We start from the raw sequence: 7,010 nt of genomic DNA, 5'->3' as shown, positions 1-7,010 counted from the left end.
ACTGTGTGGAGATGTACAAGGCCTGTACAAGGTGGATAGATACACAAAATTCTTATTCACAGGAGGTGGTGGTTCCCCTTGCTTAGGTAGCATCACCAAAGGACTAGATACATTCATTGGAAACTACAGTGTAATCCTATGTATGCCCACTTGGAAGTAAGTCCCATTGAGTTCAGCCAAAGTCTACCAATTTTTCTGGTTAAATGGAACCTCCTGGTTCAGAAATAGTATAACCCTGAATAGCGGGCGCTGGGGATAAACTATGGGCGACACACACCATCATTCCCTTGTGTGAGCTTCCAAAGGCTGGATTGGCAAAGGAACGTTCAACTAGATGGATGCTGGTGTGATCCAGCATAGTGATTCTCTTATGCTCTTAGAAATTAATTCTGTGAGAGTTGGAGGGGACCAAGTGTGCTGAACAAACACACCCAAGTTGGAGGGACAGTCTCTGCAGGAAGATGATTCAACAAGCTGGAGGCAAAAGCCCTTCATTACGGCGACTTTCAACTGATAAGCATGACAACCACATTGTACGCGCACAAGTGGTCGTTGGACTCTATTAATCATATTGATGTTTCTCACTGAAGCTTGAAATGACACATTAAATGCTTATAGAAGTACAGCTATAACCTCCAGATGAAGGAAATTAGCTGTGCCTATCATGTGCCCATCACTTATTCATTTATTTGATCAGCATAATTGCTTAGAAGAACAGTTAACTGGAAAGTGATACATATTTGCCTTCTTTTCCTAGGAGAAGATGCTTACTGAGTGTGTTACCTCAGGTCAGGGCATTCATTCTAATATTTCTGACAGCTCTGAAAAAAGCAACATTTTTTTTTTCATCTGAGTTATAAATGGGGAGAAACACTGCAGATTTTAAAAACCAGTTTCTTTTCTTGCCTTCCCAAAAAATAATAATGAATTGATCTCATATTCAGCATGCAAACTGCAAAAAAGAAAAAGAAAAAGAAGCATTTTTACCCAATTGTCAAAAATCTCTGATAATGGTAATCCATTATTTTGGCTTCATAATCTGTCCCTAATTTGCTTCAAATTGTGATGGGCTAAATGTGTGGATAGTTTTGAAAGGCTGTTCTTTAATTTTGGCTAAACATTCTCTCATGTCCAAGTGAGAAGCACCGGTGATGTGGAGAAGGATGTGTGGCCATCTGGGGAACCCCAGAGGGCTGGATTCAACACCCCTGGTTAGTTGCATTAGGCCCAGTCATTTTTTGAATGTTCAGAATCTTGCCTCCATGGAAGCTCTTAATATGTGTACAGGCAGGGTTTGTGGTTCGTTACCCTTTACTCCTGCCTATGTAGTGGTTGCACAGTAGTTGCAGGACTGGATAAACTGCTATGCCAGGAAGGTTATGAAGCAGAGGCCCAGTGAAATTGGGGCTTCCCATCATACTGTAATTTTAAAAAATCTTTGACACATCCAAATTTTAAGAAGCATTCAGTTTGTGTTCTGTTCTGTGGTATATTCCTGTGATTCAGAGCCAGCCCTACCATTAGACAGAGTGAGGCAGCCACCTTAGATGGCAGATGCAAGGGGCGGGGGAAACAGCAGCAGCGAGACGTTGGAGGGAAAGTGTCGTGTGTGTCACATGGCCTGCCTGTATCTACTAAGCTACCTTTCAGGTGCAGTGGAGGACACTGTCCCCTCTCCAGTCATGGAATGGGGATGTGGGCGCCATCTTGTCCTTTGCCTCAGGCAGCAAAATGTCATGGCTGGTCCTGCTGTGATATGTCCACCCGTTAGAGCAAATGTTCAGAAAGAACACAGGAAAGGAACCCTATGAACACAGGAAAGACATAGTATGTATGGAACATTTCTGACCAAGGGAATATATGACCAAGAAGGAAAGTAAGAGACCAACCAGACAAGCAAGGAGACACCTTAATTGCAGTATAATTTATGCTCCCTCACCTTCCCTAAAAGCTTCCAGGTCAGCCTTTCTCACACTGTGGGGATTCCTCTGGATACTGACACCCCTGTGGGGATTCCTCTGGATACTGACACCCCTGTCACTCCTGCAGCATATAGCTGCTTTTTCTATAGGTGCATAGGCATGATGCTTTAAATTTTGCAAGATTTGTGCACAACTGCCATATTTATGCTTGTTTTATATGTGGCTAAATATGAAGGGTGGTTACAAAATAAAAATAAAGAAGTGTTAGCCTATCATGTATATATGGGTATATATTTTAAACTGAAAATTTAAACCTGGGCTTCAGAAAAAATATGGGAAAGGTGTAGTATGCTGAATTTGTGTGCGTGAATGGTATATTCAAGCCAGGAGTATAGGGTTATGCTAGACATGAAAGGTCTTATTATATAGGAGGCTTATTTTGAAGGGTTGACCCTTTCCCTCAGAACAACAGCTTCACAGAATGTCAAGAGATAACCCTTTAGATAGCATCACCGCAGACTGTCCCCTGTTTTTAAGTACTGATCGGGTTCACACGAGCTTTTAGACATGAGCACGGGCTGAAATGGATGCAATAGTTCCATCTGTGCAGCAGGTGGCAGTGTTGCCCATCTGAAATGAAGCTACCCGGCTGGCAAGCACACTATGCCAAAGATTCACCCTCACCAAAACCAAGAGGGCACTTCTCTCATATGTATGTATGTATGTATGTATATGTATCTCGGAAGAAAAGACAGGAAACAAGTAGTACCACTTTAGCAGCAGCAACTATGATGCTGTGATGTGTCATTTTGCAATATGTTTCCATAAGGTATTACAGCATTTCCTTTGTAATAAAATTATTTCAAACAAACAAGGACCTCTGAAAAGTATCAGAGAGTAGGGTTTGGGGGTACGTGTGTTACCTTGTCTCTTCTACAGTCCTTGTCACTGAATCCTGGCTGGAACCCAGCCTCCATCTTCTCACCTCTCCCTTTCCCACCTGACACTTCTAAGGGACAGCATTCGACCTCACATTCCTAACCCCTCACTCCACCCTGGAGATGTTCAGTTTGCTTCAAGTGGGCATGATTAGAAGTCACACATACTGACTGGGTTCACACCTAGCGCTAATTCATGGGCTGTTTAACCCATGAGGAGGCGGGGCTGTGCCATAACAAGCAAGCATGCTGCCTCCCACCCACTCACTGTTCTCCTTTGTATTTGCTTTCATTAACAACCCAGGAACGCCCAGTTTCTGCATTGTTTGATATGACGTCCAAACCCTGAACTCTGTTGAGGGACAAACAACCCAGTGTTTTAACCCAACAGCAAACAATGGGTTCAAACTCTGGATGAAATAATGTAAAACCGCTGCCATGCCAGCTATGTACTATAGGGCTGAGTCTTCGGATGTTTGTGGATTAGAGGGGCGGGTTTTGCCTTAGCTTTTATTTGTCTGTGACCATTGTTTAGCCTTGAGAAGAGAAGACTGAGGGGAGATATGATAGCACTCTTCAAGTACTTGAAAGGCTGTCACAGAGAGGAAGGCCAGGACCTCTTCTCAATCATCCCAGAGTGCAGGACATGGAATAATGGGCTCAAGTTACAGGAAGCCAGATTCTGGCTGAACATCAGGAAAAACTTCCTGACTGTTAGAGCAATACAGCAATGGAACCAATTACCTAGGGTGGTGGTGGACTCTCCCACACTGGAGGCATTCAAGATGAGGTTGGACAGCCATCTGTTGGGGATGTTGTGACTTGGATTCCTGCATTGAGCAGGGGGTTGGACTCGATGGTCTTATAGGCCCCTTCCAACCTTACTATTCTATGATTCTATGTGTCGGACTACAACTCCCAGCATCCTCAGCCAGGCTGGCAGGGGTGCTGGGAGTTGTAGTCCAACACATCTGGAGGGGCCCCAGGTTGGGGAAGCTGATCTTTCATGTGCCTAATCAGGCAGCAGGTGTCCTGCTTGCCACATGGCTTCATTTAATGGTCCCATCCAGGCTCCTGAAGGTGTGACTTCATCCTGTCGCCTCCTGTCAGTCAGCCAGATAGCATCTGGAATGTGCTTGCCGAAGCCGGTGCGCCCTTCCGAACTCAGATCAGATCCAAAATGCTGTGATTCTCTTCCGTAATACGTCCCCAGGGAAGTGCTGCTGTGGCTCAAGCCTGCCATGAATCCATGCTGCCTGACCCATAAGCTTTACCCAGCTCCTTCATGCGTAAAGACTGGAATGTCCCTGAGAGGAAGCTGCGAGTCAGACCATTGGCACATCCAGCTCAGTAATGTCTACCTCTGACCTGCAGCAGCTCTTCTGGGGCTTCTGACAGAAGTCAGTGACCTGGTTCACACGATCAGCACAGCCCATCATGGCTTATTAGCCATGGTGGGTTGCAACACGCTTGGGTGCCAGGTTGCCAATCCGAGCCCCTGCCACTGTGGCATCCTGTTACATGTGCACCTGGTGAGGGTGGGTTGTTGGCATAGTTGACAAGCCACCCAGAACCATGACCTGATTTAGGGTTGCGGGTGGCTTGTTAGCCACCCCAACAACCCACACTTGCTGAGTTCACACATAACAAGAAGCTATGGCACACCCCCGCCACGCCCCGAATATTCAAAATGGCGTCTGCCACTGCAACAAAAAACTCTGCAGGGAAATTCACCCACAGTGGCTTCGCGTTATGTGCGAACTCGGCCTTTCTTAGTCCTACCTGGAGGTGCCACGTATTGAACTTGGGTCCTTTCGCATGCAGAACAGATGCTTTACCATCAAGCCATGGCCCTCCTTCTGTATGTGATGAAGCAGAGTCATAATGACCTGGTTTCCATGATCACAGGGTAGGTAATAAGCCATAGTGGCTTGTTAATCACCCCGTGCATGCTAGTCGTATACCAGGGGAGGGGGGATTAGCATAATTGCCCTTGGCAGCGTGGCTTGTTGTGTCATGTGAACCCGATCGAGGTGGCTTGTTGTTGTAGGTAAGAAGACACCCAGAACCATTGTAGGGTTCTGGGTGGCTTGTTAACCATGGCAACATGCCACCCTGGCTGGGTCCACATCACATGACAAGCCGTACTGCCAAGGGTAATTATGCTAATCTCCCCAGCATATGACAGGCACATGCACCAGGGGAAATTAGCCACAATGGCTTATTTCCCCAGCCGCAATTGTGCGAACTGGGCCAATATGTGCTTAGGGAGTGTTTTTTACTTCTTTTTGGCAATTTTTCAGGTACATGTGGGCGTTACTAAAGACTTCTAAGGGAATGGGTGAAACATTGACAAAGGATGCCTGCTTTCATTCATTTCATTTGGGACTGGAATGTGACATGCTTTGAAACATATTTACTCAGAATAGTGTGCCCTGTTACGAATCACCAAAACTGGGAGTGCTGATCTGCATAAAATTTGCATGTTCTAATTCATATGTATAGATGTGAATTAGAAATAATTGTGTTAATTATAATAGAAATGCAGTACATCTCAGCATAGTGTAGAAGAGACCTGGTGACCTGTGTGCTACCTTAGACTTAGAATCATAGGGTTGGAAGGGGCCTACAAGACCATCGAGTCTAACCCCCTGCTCCGTGCAGGAAGCCTGTGGTCTCCCATCCAAGTACTAACCAGGGCTGACCCTGCTTAGCTTTGAGATCAGATGAGATCAGGCTCATCCAGCCCACTTCTCTACCTGCTGATGGGCAACAGTTCTTATGTTGTTTTTTTTATCAAACCACCTTTGCCCTGTTAATGTCTATGACATAAACAACTGTGGATCCTGGTCAGCAACATCCACAGATGGCCAGTCTTTCAGCAGGACTAGCGATGATTTCAGTTGGAATGCAGGATGCAGTTACAGCCAGTTCATCAACTTGGAGCAGTATGTTCACAGGAGATAAGCAGGAAATATCTCCGTTGGAGCTCTGACTCTTAAATGGCTACATTCAGTAAGTTAGTGGGGTCGAAACTGAAACTGTTTGGGCAAACAGACAACATTAAATATCCATCCACTAAAAAACCATCATTCATTGCACTCTGTTCCCGGTTAATGTGTGAGCCGTGATACGCAAGAATGAAGGAAAGGGTGATTAAAACTTAAATATAGTGATTAATTGGAGAAGTACCGTAAGCCAGGTCAACAGGGTTATATTCTTGTAGGTGCTCTCTTATTGTATCACTGTTGACATTTAACTACTCAAAGCGATGGCCGTTTGCAACAAACGTCACAAAAGAACCCTTATCAATGGTTGGACTTTGGTGCAGAGAATATGTTTTATTTACCTAGGTGTTGATTTTAAGCTGCTTTCCAATTACTACAGTTTATCTTAGTGTAGGGCAAAGATAAATTGCAATTAAGTGCCTGGGATTGGGTGCACAGTCTTTCCTGCCAGCCAGCAGAGTGCCACCCGATTGGGAGCTGATCCTGTACCATCATCTGGAAGAGCAGCAGCCTATGGCAGTATTTGTACAGCGACACCGGGGAGAGAGCAAGGGTCAGGCCTAGGAGGGAGGGGGCAGCAATGGCCTGCAGTGCTGCATCCAGCTCACGGATAGGGTGGCCACCAATACATCCCTGCCAAACTTCGCTTTCATAGTTGTTCTCCAAATGCTGAGTCAATTACACTAGCAGTAGACATAAATTCCTGATTTTTGCCCTGTTCACTAGGCATGACAAGGGTATTTGGTAATGCTGAATTACTGCAGTGCTTCATACATGGGGCTGCCTTTGAACATGGTCCAGAAACTTCAGCTGGTCCAAAATAGGGCAGCGGGATTGTTGACACAGACCAGCTGATAGGATCATACTGTGCCAGTGCTTTTTGAGCTGCAGTGGCTGCTAGTCCATTTCCAGGCCCAATTCAAAGTGCTGGTATTAACTCTTAAAGCCCTAAATGGCTTGGGGCCAGCTTACCTGAAGGATCATCTCCTTCCACATACACCTGCCTGGACCTTAAGATCATCTTCAGAGGCCCTCGTCTGGGTCCTCCTGCCAAGTGAGGCAAGGCAGGGACCCACTAAGTAGACAGCCTTTTCAGTGGTGGCACCACATCTATGGAATTCCCTCCCCAGAGGGGCTCACTT

This window comes from Heloderma suspectum, chromosome 1, assembly GCF_057233095.1.
Source record: "Heloderma suspectum isolate Gila_16-S chromosome 1, 16-S_ref, whole genome shotgun sequence".
Lineage (NCBI taxonomy): Eukaryota > Metazoa > Chordata > Lepidosauria > Squamata > Helodermatidae > Heloderma > Heloderma suspectum.
The sequence above is the reverse complement of the archived record's forward strand: the minus strand, read 5'-3'. Positions refer to the sequence as shown.